The sequence below is a fragment of the Entelurus aequoreus genome, linkage group LG08 (genome assembly GCF_033978785.1).
Source record: "Entelurus aequoreus isolate RoL-2023_Sb linkage group LG08, RoL_Eaeq_v1.1, whole genome shotgun sequence".
In the NCBI taxonomy this organism is placed as follows: Eukaryota; Metazoa; Chordata; class Actinopteri; order Syngnathiformes; family Syngnathidae; genus Entelurus; species Entelurus aequoreus.
Window position 1 is genome coordinate 33,453,018 of NC_084738.1, and position 12,450 is coordinate 33,465,467.

Consider the following 12,450-nt stretch of genomic DNA (forward strand, 5'->3'; position numbering starts at 1 on the left):
CAGTAGGCCTTTAAATCATCATGTATATTTAAGAATTCATCTTCATTCTAAAAAAATGCTTGCACTCTATTATATAATATTTGTTTTATTATTAGACAATATGAAACTTTATAAAATACACAACTGCATGCAGTACCTGTATTTTTTCCCGTCAAAATGGAGAAAGATGAAGTACATTATTGACGCATTTTGCATGTTGGCTGAGGCACTTACTTTTTTTTCCACATAATAGCTACTAGGGTCTGAGTTAAATGTTTCATGTGAAATATACACCCCTGCTGTTATGTAACAAAGTGTTCTGAAGATGTCCATGCTAAGCAATTTGTATCAAATATGCCATTAAACATTTACAAGGAGTAGTTATTGACCCCAGTAAAATATTTAGTCGCAGGCATTTGCATAAACTACCTATTAAAGTGTTGCCATGCAAACAAAAGACACACTCTCTCTCTTCCTTTGTTAACGGTTTTGCTGTGTGTCACTTTGTGTGCGCACACGTTGTTCCCGTCGCCACATTACATAAGACAGGCGGTGTTATTGATACACTTTATGTATGCAGGCTGACTCACTGGTGTCCTGTAGCTATAAAAGAAGCATAAACATGCAGAAAGGGGAAAAAAAAAAAAATTGGCCTGACTGTTTGGACTGTTGTTGGTATTTCGAATGGATGTCTGCTGCCCTCTGGCGAAAATAATGTGTTACTACGCATTTGTGTAGGGCGCATTGACAGTCTGGTAAATAAGAATAGTTAAAAGTAGGGAAGTGAAGATGAAAGGAAGGTGTGTGTGTGTGTGTAATCATTTTGCAATGCAGTCCGCTGAAAATAATGGAAATCGCCACTCTACATAGCATCTGGCGTTGTGGTCAAAGTTGGTTTTGCCACAAAACACATTCCAGGATATAAAACACTCTACTGTCACCTGGCGGATAAAGTGGATAGTGCACTGCACTACAATAAAATGAGTTCAAAACCACATTTTAAAGAAAATAAATAATGTAATTTGTTGCATGTCTTATCCTTCTTATTATTTAATTAAAGTATTGTTTATCATATAACCGAACCTTACGACAATCCTTTTGTACATTTGTACTGATGCATGCGTGTATTACGGAGTAAACGTGATTAATTGTACTATTACTGTATTACCATTACTTTTTTTCACTATAATAAAATAATTATGATGTATGATGTAAGATACTACAAGGGGTTGGAATAAATCATGAGACAATCACTCATGACAGGTTGGATTTATGTTTCATGTGTTTTAAATCATTCCAGCGCTCTTATTTTTCCTTCCACTTCCTGTCTGCCCTCAATCTCAGCTTCTTTAAAGTACCAGTAGAGTGGAAAACAAATTGCCTCGATATTAAAGCTATTATCACTTTATATCTGATGTATGACTTAAAAAGTTGGCGAGTAAATAGATATGATCAAAATAGTATCAATCTGACGGAGATTTCCGATCTATTTTGAGAGATAATGTGCGAGCCAGACGTGTGATTGTGTGACGTCGAGGTAGGAACCACAGATCCTTTCCCCATCAACAACAATGCACATCCTGCAGACTTTGTGAGAGCCAACAACGATAGCTTCGGGAAATATTATGATCCAGAACCTTATATTGTTGACTTTGAATATAAGGAGGATGAGCTACAAATACTAGAAGCTCTGCTAAACAGATCCAACTTTAGTGAAACACTAAGCATCATGTAGCAGTATTGCTAAGTGCTAAACAAGAAATGCAAACTACGAACATAATAAAACAATATAGCTTACTGTACAAAGTCTGCTCTTGCTTCGATGACGACTGATAGGATGTCCATATCTTCCCGTTTGGATTAAGAATTAATCATGATGCACACGACTGGTTAACAAGGAAAAGTCTGATCTACTAAAGTATTGTGTGTATTCAAACATGTGCCAACTCAAAAGTGCACACACAGCTGATCTACTAAACTTGTGTGCAAAGGATGCGTCTCTTGAAGAGGAACTGCACTTATTTTGGAATTTTGCCTACCGTTTATAATCATTATGAGAGACATGACAATGGATGTTATTTTTCTATTCTGCATTATAAAATATTAAATAAACGCGATCAACAAACTGCTTACAATGGACATCCAAACACCTCTATTGAAGTTTTATGTACATGCTGTAAGTATATATGTAATGTAGCAACATGCACATTTATAATAACATTTTATATTTAAGTATTTTGATTATTTCAAGCATACCCAGCGCATTAATTAAAAAAACGCATATTTGTTAGTTTTTTTCTTCATCACTGATTATTACTCACTGCAGACTTTATGAGAGCCGACAAACATAATAAAACTTCACTTACTGTACAATGTCTGCTGTCATTAGGATGCCAACTGCTGGAATGTTCATATATTCCAATTCAGGTGAAGAATGTCTCATAATCTTCACAAAGAAAAGAGGTGGTGGGGAAGGGGGACCAAGCGTCTTTTCCTGTCGTTCTTGCCATATCTGGGTCCTATATTGCTGTTAAAGTGTACCAACTTATCGGAATACCTACTCAGACTTCTTCTGTCCAGGTGAGATACGTTATTTATGAGCTAAAATAAACTTCCAGGGAGCAAGGAAGCGAGGAAACACCACGCCAGTCGATCATGTTTGTACACAGGCTTGTGATGATCACAGTGCCGCTATAAATAGTTTGTCTGTGTTATAATAACAATATCACTAATACTTGGTTAATATTCAAGTCATGAAATGTAAATGGGGTATTGTTGGTTTTACTACTGACAAGTAGTATTGTGAAGCGCACAATCAAATTACATTTTATACAACATAACTTAAAAAATACATAATTACCCAATTTTGATTGACACAGCCAATCAGCGTAATTTTTACCGAACAAATATGTCGCTTTTTCTTGTGTAAACGAAGCAGAAACAACAACGTGTATTTTTATTTTTTTTATTAAGTCAACATAAAAAACACAATATATACATTATATATCCATATAGATCAATACAGTCTGCAGGGATACAGTCCGTAAGCACACATGATTGTATTACTTTATTAAAAAAAAAAAACTTTTCAAGCGTAAAACATACACAGAGAATGTCTGCAACTTGTGGACAACAGGGCAGACAGCAGACAATAAGGAAGCCTTTGGTGGTGTTTCTCGCTAAAATTATCACTATTATAGCAGTGATTTGACAATGAAATCTGATAATGTGACTTTACTGCTATCTAGTGTCTCCCTCTACAGGACATCCGGAAAGGATTCATAGCGCTTCCCTTTTTTCCACATTTTGTTATGTTACAGCCTTATTCCAAAATGGAATTAATTAATTTTTGCCCTAAAATGTCTACAAACAATACCCCTTACAGACATATGTGAAAATATTTTTCTAAAAAATGGTTGCAAATTTTTATCAACACTAAAAATCTAATAAATCACATGTACATCAGTATTCACGGCCTTTGTTCAGTACTTTGTTTATGCACTTTTGGCAGCAATTACAGCCTCATGTATTTTTAATTGCGATGTCCATGTGATTTTTTTTAGTAGTTATTTTTTATAAATTTACAAAACTAACAAAAAACTTTTAAAAAACATTTTCACAACGTCATTATGGGGTAATGTTTGTAGAATTTTGAGGGCAAAAATGAATTTATTCCATTTTGAACTAAGGCTGTAACATAACAAAATGTGGAAAAAGTGAAACGCTGTGAATACTTTCCGGATAGACTGTAGGTCTGCATAAAACGAGTAAAACCTCAATACTACAAGTAGTTTAAATGTTTTGCTGAAATCCTGTGCTTTTTGAGGTTACAATGAACACTTAAAGGGGAACTGGACTTTTTTGGGAATGTTGCCTATCGTTCACAATCATTATGAGAGACAAAAACACACACATCTTTTTTTTTAGGATTTAAAAGAAAAAATAACTCTTTCAAGATGCAGCAAATGGGAATCACGGTTGTAGCCTTCAGAGCCCTTTAAAACAACTTCAAAATCCTCCAGCAAACATTTTATAAACACACTGCAAGTATATACAATATATATATATATATATATATATATATATATATATATATATATATATATATATATATATATATATATATATATATATATATATATATATATATATATATATAATGTAGTAACAGACACGTTCATAACAATATGTAATATGTTGAATATTTACCGTATTTTGGTCATTTTATGCACAGCCGGAACTAATTTATTTCCATTTCCATAGCACCGCACTTCCAAATTCCCGCGAAAAATGTGTGTTCCTACTCCCTGAATCAAACGCAAGTGTGTTTTCTAATTATGACAGACTTGGTAACAGACAACAAAAAATATTATTTTTGGTCAAATGAGGATTCACAACCTTATCTTTTTTTAAGTTAAATATATAGTCTGAAACGTTGGAGCAGACGGAAGCCGAGAGAGTGCGACATGGTCACGCTGCAAATCTGAAACTTTTGACTCAAGCTAGACCGAATTAATGGATTGTTTACCCAAAATCAACTGGAAACGTCGCCGGCCAGCTTAACCAAAGAGACAACTGTCCATCGAGTGAGTCACTATTGATCATGATACATGCAGCACGTCACCGTACAACTGCAGTACATAAACTGTCTGGCTAGCTGTGTACAAACAAAACATGAAATGTGGGCTAATACTTTACGGATACTGCAATATGATTATTCATGTTTTTCAGTCAGTACAGATTGGTGTTTTATCACAGTGTTGTGCATTACAAACTCAAACTTGCCGTAGTTAGCTTTCACGGCTAATACCGTAGCACACCGATGTGTTAGTACGCTAGAAAAATAGTTCCTTAGTGTTTGCTCTCACAATAACAATGTCGCTACAATTTGGTTATTATACAGGTAACGGAACGTAAATAAAGTATTGTTGACGATTTTTGAATGCATTTTTAAAGTGATTTTGAGGTAGAATTGATTGCTCCCATTAGCTGCATTTCTAGTCACCTAGAACGAGCCAATTTTTATTTGTTAGAAAGCGAAAAAAAACAAAACTTTTGTCTTCTTGTCTGTGATTGTGAACGATAGGCAACATTCCAAAAAAGTGCTGTTCCCCTTTAAAACAACCAGAGAGTTGTTGACCATTGACATGAAGTCCACCTGTGTTTGGGATTCAAAGAAATGACTTGAAATGTTCTTGAACCACATACCAGCTTCTAAGCTTCCTTCAGCTCTGGGATGATAAATTGCAATGGGATCTCTTCAACTCCAGTCGATGCGTGTGAGTGACTACTGTATCTTTTCAATAGATGATATGACCGTAACAGATGTCTGTCATGAATCAAAAATATGTTGAACCAGCCGGCACACTAATGTCTTCTGCAGGTGCTACCGCGTGAGTAAACATGGACATCGTAGTCCAGATTCCACGGACCACACCGACTAAGCCTGCCTTGAATGAACCCGGCCTGTGAACGTGTTGACCCCAGCCAAACATCAAGTGTCTGACAGGAAGGGGAAATCAAATCAAGATATGTGAGCAAACAAATCAAAGCTCAGTGCTTGCACCCTTTCAGTTGGCACTCTTCAAATTAGGACATCAAATATATCACACATGTGCGATTTAATTGAAGCAAACTTTATAGGTACCAGACTTTGCATTGAAGTGGGTTTTTTTATGGCACGGGCCAAAAAGAAAAAGAATGATGATGGCGTTTAATAGGTGTAGAAACCACTAATTACCGTTCCAGGAAGAAAGAGGAGCAAAAGGTTTCCCATAAATTCTTTCTGGTGTTCAAACATTTCCTGATCCCGTGTGTATGACATTCTTTGTCTTTGACCCAAAGTACTTTTCACATTTCTTGGACAGTGAGTACTGTTCTGCCACATTTTCATGAACTATTACAATGACTGGAGAGATGTAAGGTTTAAGTGAAAACTTGTCATTAAAGGTATAGTTTACAAATATTTGTGAAATGTTTTTAAATTACAGGTCAGTGCCTAATTAGAAAAAAATGTTAGAGGATAGTGTTCAGTAGCTGAAAACTTGTTGACAAAAACAAAATAGTCTGGTTGGCCTCTCTGGTAATGTTTTTAACTGATCGGTACCAGTCTCAGAGACTATGTATGTAAGGTATGTAGGTATGGACGCATGTTCCTCAGCAACGCATGAAATAACGTGTAGGGTTCCCCAAGGCTCAATTTTAGGTCACAATTTTTAACTCTTTACATGTTGCCTTTTGGGGACGTCAGGAGACAGGGCACCAGTTTCCACTAGGGGTGGAATGATTAATAGTTGTATCGATTCCTAAGATTCAACTACATCGATTGGCGCTCTGTAAGTTTGCCTACCAGAAGATAGGTATCGATCCAAGATCGTTTAAGAAGGCAATCAATCGATTTTATCAATATTAGGAAAGGAAAACATTGGATTTAAGAATGGCCAACTTTGTCTGAAGTTTATCACTTTTAAAGATAAGGAAGTTAAACCTTACTCAAGTCAGTCTGCCCGTCGGTGCACTGTAAAAAAACAAAAAAGTTGAGAAAACGCAAATTTTCAAGGCGACATGATGCAACAAGATTTTTGCGTTTTCTCAACTTTTGACTACTATTGTTGACTTAACTAAGATTTACAAGTTGAGATAAGAGTTATGTGACATATGACATATGTCACATATGACATATGTGACATATGACATAACTCGCTGCGTTGTAATTTATGATATTGTCTTGTTTGCGTTTGCATTGGTTTTCTCGGCCACCGTAGGTATCCGCCATCCTTGTTTTGTCGGCTGACTAAGATTTACAAGTTGAGATAAGAGTTATGTGACATATGACATATGAGACATATGACATATGTGACATATGACATATGTGACATATGACATGACTCTTATATCAACTTGTAAATCTTAGTTAAGTCAACAATAGTAGTCAAAAGTTGAGAAAACGCAAAAATCTTGTTGCATCATGTCGCCTTGAAAATTTGCGTTTTCTCACCTTTTTTTTTTTTACAGTGTGGCGTCATCGCCATCAGCCGACAAAACAAGGATGGCGGATACCTACGGTGGCCGAGAAAACCAATGCAAACGCAAACAAGACAATATCATAAATTACAACGCAGCGACTTTCAGCTACAGCACCATTGCAAAAGCCTCAACAAATACAAACTCAACAACACAATTATATAAAGCCACAACACGACTTGAAACCACAAAGGACATGACACAACAGTATTTTTCAATAATAGTATTATTGAAAAATAATTTATGACTGAAAAAGTGGACAGACTTCACTTACTTTTCCAACTTCGTTCATCGCACCGTTTTCAACTTTCCGCCTCAGCCACTTGGTCCGTCGCCGAAACTTTTCCGTTGTCACTTCCGTTGCATCTTTATATTCTTCTGTTTTGGCTTATAGTTGTTGTATTGTGGCTTTATGTTGTTGGGTTGCGGCGTTTGTATTTGTTGTGGCTTTTCTCAGCTACCTTAGCTGTTTATTAAAGTGGTAGCAGATCAAACCACTGCTACCACTGCGGCGTGGCGAAGTTGGTAGAGTGGCCGTGCCAGCAATCGGAGGGTTGCTGGCACGGTTGCTGCAAGACACTTCACCCTTGCTCCTGATGGCTGCTGGTCAGCGCCTTGCATGGCAGCTCCCGCCATCAGTGTGTGAATGTGTGTGAATGGGTGAATGTGGAAATACTGTCAAAGCGCTTTGAGTACCTTGAAGGTAGAAAAGCGCTATACAAGTATAACCCATTTATCATTTATTTATTTAATCTGAAAATATTTGGTTGCAATTCATTTTTGATATTAATATGGTATTATTTTTAAGTTGAAAATCAACAGCAAAAGTAACAGGTAAATCTACTGTTAAAATGTTGGTTACAGCCAAAATTTCTTAAATGTTGAAAATGTGAGCAAAAAGGTTTCCTCTTGTTATTACAACATAAAGTGTTGGTTTCACTTTAATCAAACACGATTTTAAGGCATTGGCTATTATATGTTGTTTACTTTCTTGTTTGTATCTATAATTTATTTATACATAATTCCCTTACAATGAATAACGGGAATATAGGAAACTTCACCTGCAGTGTCCAGTATTACAATTTTTTTCACAGTCACACTAGTTGATTTTTTTTTTGTGCTAAAGTTACTAAATCGGTTTCACGAATCGTTGTTAAAACGAATCGTTGTTAAAACAAATGATTGTTATAACAAATTATTGTTAAAACGAATTGTTACACCCTTTGTTTCTACAGTTAGCTGATGACTCAAAGTTTGTGCTGTCGAGGACCAGAAGGCAGGAGCACATTACACCAGTTTTAAAGTCGCCGCATTGACTCCCTGTCCTCTTCAGGGTTGATTTTAAAGTTATATTATTAGTTTTTATTATCTTACTGGCCTTGTGCTTTCCTATATATCTGACCAGCTTTTACTGTATCAACTCTCGCAGATCCTGAGGTCTCTGGCAACTAACTTTTATCTTTACCAAATACCAGAACAAGGACCCACTATGGCCCCCACCTGTGGAACCGCCTGCCAAAGAGCCTCAGGACTGCAGAGACCGTTTATTTTATTTGTTTTAAAGGCTAAAGACACACCTTTTTAATCAGGCTTTTTGCTAATAATTTTAAACTAGTATTTTTAGGTTTATATTTTTTATTTTGTTATTTTTAAATGTATTTGATGTTTTTATTTATTTGTTAATTATATATGTAATTTTTTTATATATTTTAAAAATATTTTATATTATTTTTAGATGACGTGAATGTTTTTCCTCAGTCCTCAGTGCCATGCCTGTTATTGTCAATAGTGCTGTCATGATCTGTCAGCTTGATGGCTCACCCTTCCAGTCGTGTTCATGTCCTCTGCTGTGGGTCCGCTCACTCTTCTCTTTTTCCTGCGGCTCCGTCCCGGCGCCGCCGTGTAGTGTTAACTGCTTCCTCTCCACACATTTTGTGTGAATTTTCTGTTTTTTCACACTTTATGTGAGTTGAGTTGAGTTTGAGTTTATTTCGAACATGCAAGCATACAACATGATACATCACAATTTCCAGTTTCTCTTTTCAACATGTTCGAAAAGGAGTAGGAAGAAGCAGAGCTTATTTAATCCTACCCCTTTTCTTTACACAACAGTTGCTAAAACTTTTTGTTCACTTCCTGTTCACAATTTATTCACAATAAACTCCATAAGTAATCACAATAAAATAAATAAATAAATAATAGTAATAATTTAATAATAATAATTGGTGAAGTAAGTCATATTTCCTACGATGAGATAAGTAAGATTACTTTAAGAATGAATGAATGAATGGATGAAATAAATTGAGAATGTTTGTCATGGTTCTTCTTCTTTGTACTTTGTAAACACTTTAAGTTTGAAGAGTTTCTTGAAGTGGATCATATTAGTACATTGTTTGATTGCTTTGCTTAATCCATTCCATAATTTAATTCCACATACCGATATACTAAAGGTCTTAAGTGTTGTACGTGCATACAAATGTTTTAAATTACGTTTTTCTCTAAGATTATATTTCTCCTCTTTTTTTTGAGAAGAATTGTTGTATATTCTTGGGTAGCAGGTTATAGTTTGCTTTGTGCATAATTTTAGCTGTTTGCAAATTCACTATGTCATGAAATTTCAGTATTTTTGATTCAATAAATAAAGGGTTTGTATGTTCTCTATATCCAACATTATGTATTATTCTAACTGGTCTTTTTTGTAACACCGTTAGTGAATGAAGTGTACTTTTGTAGTTATTTCCCCATATTTCTACACAGTAGCTCATATATGGTAACACTAGTGAGCAGTAGAGAATATGAAGTGATTTTTGGTCTAGAACATGTTTTGCTTTATTCATTATTGATGTGTTTCCTGCTACTTTATGTTGTATATTTTTTACATGAGATTTCCAGTTCAATTTATCATCAATCATTATACCTAGAAATTTGGTTCAATTTACTCTTTCAATTTCTACTCCATCTATTTGTATTTGTGTTTGACTTTCCCTTCTACTGTTACCAAATAGCATTATTTTGGTTTTACTGAGATTCAACGGTAGTCTGTTTTTCTCAAACCATCTTTTTAATTTGTTAATTTCTTCTGTTATTATTTGTATTATCTTTTGTGTGTTCTCTCCTGAACAAAACGCTGTTGTATCATCCGCAAATAATACTAACTTTAAATATTTTGTAACTTTACAAATGTCATTTATATAGAGATTGAATAATTTAGGTCCTAGTATAGATCCCTGAGGTACACCACAGGATATATGTGTTCGCCTAGCTTCACGTATTGTTTCCTGTTTGCTAGATAACTACTTATCCAGTTTAAGACTAACCCTCTGATGCCATTTCGTTCTAGTTTTTTGATTAACATATTGTGATTAATAGTTTCAAATGCTTTAGTTAGATCCATAAACACTGCTGCCGCACATTTTTTACTATCTATTGCATTGGTAATTTATTCTGTAATTTCAATTAAAGCCATTGAAGTTGAAACATTAGCTCTGTATCCATATTGGTTCTCTTCGAGTATTCTATTTTTATTTATGAAACTCTCTAATCTGTTATTGAACAGTTTTTCAATGATTTTAGAAAATTGTGGAAGCTAAGAAACAGGTCTATAATTTGTAAATTGATGTTTGTCTCCAGTCTTATAAATTGGTGCAACTTTAGCAATTTTCATTTTGTTTGGAAAGTACCTGTTTGAAATGATAGGTTACTCATATACATTAATGGTCCTGAGATCTCTTCAATAACCTTTTTTATCGTTTCCATATCAATTCCGTTACAATCAGTTGAAGTCTTAGATTTAAATTTTTTCACGATTGTAATGTGTGCAACCATAGTTATTTTTTTCATTTTTTGTTGTAATTCTTTTTTGGGGGGGGGTCCTAAGCCAATTGCAACAAGTGCCCTGTGTGTGTGCGTGCATGCACGTGTGTGTGTGTTTGTGTGTGTGCATGTGTGTTTGTGTGTGTGTTTTCACTCTTCTTTTCTGTTGCTGTAAAGCACTTTGTATTGCAGCTTGCCTGTGCATGAAACATTCTATATAAATAAAGTTTGATTGATTGACGATGATCGATATAGATGACGAATGAAATGAATAAATGTTATTGAAAACTCTTGTCGGTGGGTAGCAGAGAGGGTTTAGGAGAGGTACTTTGCTACGAGTTCTTTCTTGAATGCATGTTTCTCACCTTATCTATCAAAGTCCTGGCACTTGCAATTTTGGTTTTGTCAAGTTAATAGACAATCAAAAACATTCAGCACTGCTTATTGAAATATTTAGAAGAATGTACAGTACATGCCGTATATATACTGTATGATCACTCTTGTATGTAATTCAAAGTTGCGCACCCAATTATTTTTTTTAATCAATGAAGATGTACCTTACTCTTTTTTTTATTACTTCACATTACATAATAGTTGTATCAATGTATTAATGTATCAGAAAACGTTAGATTTAAACAACCACAATTTAAAATGATAAATTGCATTATCTATATTCTCCATACAGTCTATTTGTTTTTAATATGTCCAAGTTGTTTATATAGTCGTCTATTTTATAATAATGGGATCGAAGGTGCCTCAGATGAATACTTAAACCTCAACAGATGGAGAAGTGGACATCTGAGCTCCCTGGTGGTTTTGCCAGTAAACGAGGGCGGCTTTGCTGCCTCCTTGGCTGTTCTGGATGGGAGAAACAGAATCTCATCCTGGAAGGAGAACACCCTCGTTGAAAAGCCCACCTAGGCCTGCTAGTAACCCAAAAATGAGTGCTGGCACGCTATGAAACACATAACTCCTCCATTTACTGAGGTTTCATGCCTGGGCTCTTCAGCCAGCAAGATTGGGCCATAGTTGCCACAGGGGTCAACATCGAACACATTTTCTGTTGCCAGGCAGTAAAACATCTAAAAGTCTCATTCAAATTCAGTTAAGCTAGAACTAGCCAGCGCCAGGCTGGATAATCCATGTACGCATAGCAATTCTCTTAGAATAATACACAATTCACATAATGTTTTTTCTGTTGTGTCTGTGTCAGGGGTGGACATGCATTCTACTGAGGTGGCAAATTATGATATGTCCAGTCTATTGCAGCACCAAACAAACAATCGGAAAATTCCCGTCATATCAATTCCTAGATATGGTCGAAACTATTTAAAGTGCACTACGCATAATAAACGCAACATTGTTAATATTGCCACTACGGATAATCTTAACAAAAACTCGTCAAAACAGCCCAATACCTATAATATGGGCTTTTTAAACATAAGATCATTGTCTCCCAAGGCGTTATTGGTTAATGAGGTCATTAGAGACAACAATCTTAACGTCATTGGTCTTAGCGAAACCTGGCTCAAACCGGACGAATTTTTTGCGCTCAATGAGGCATCTCCTCCTAACTATACGAATGCGCATGTTGCCCGCCCTCTTAAAAGGGGAGGGGGTGTCGCACTAATATAC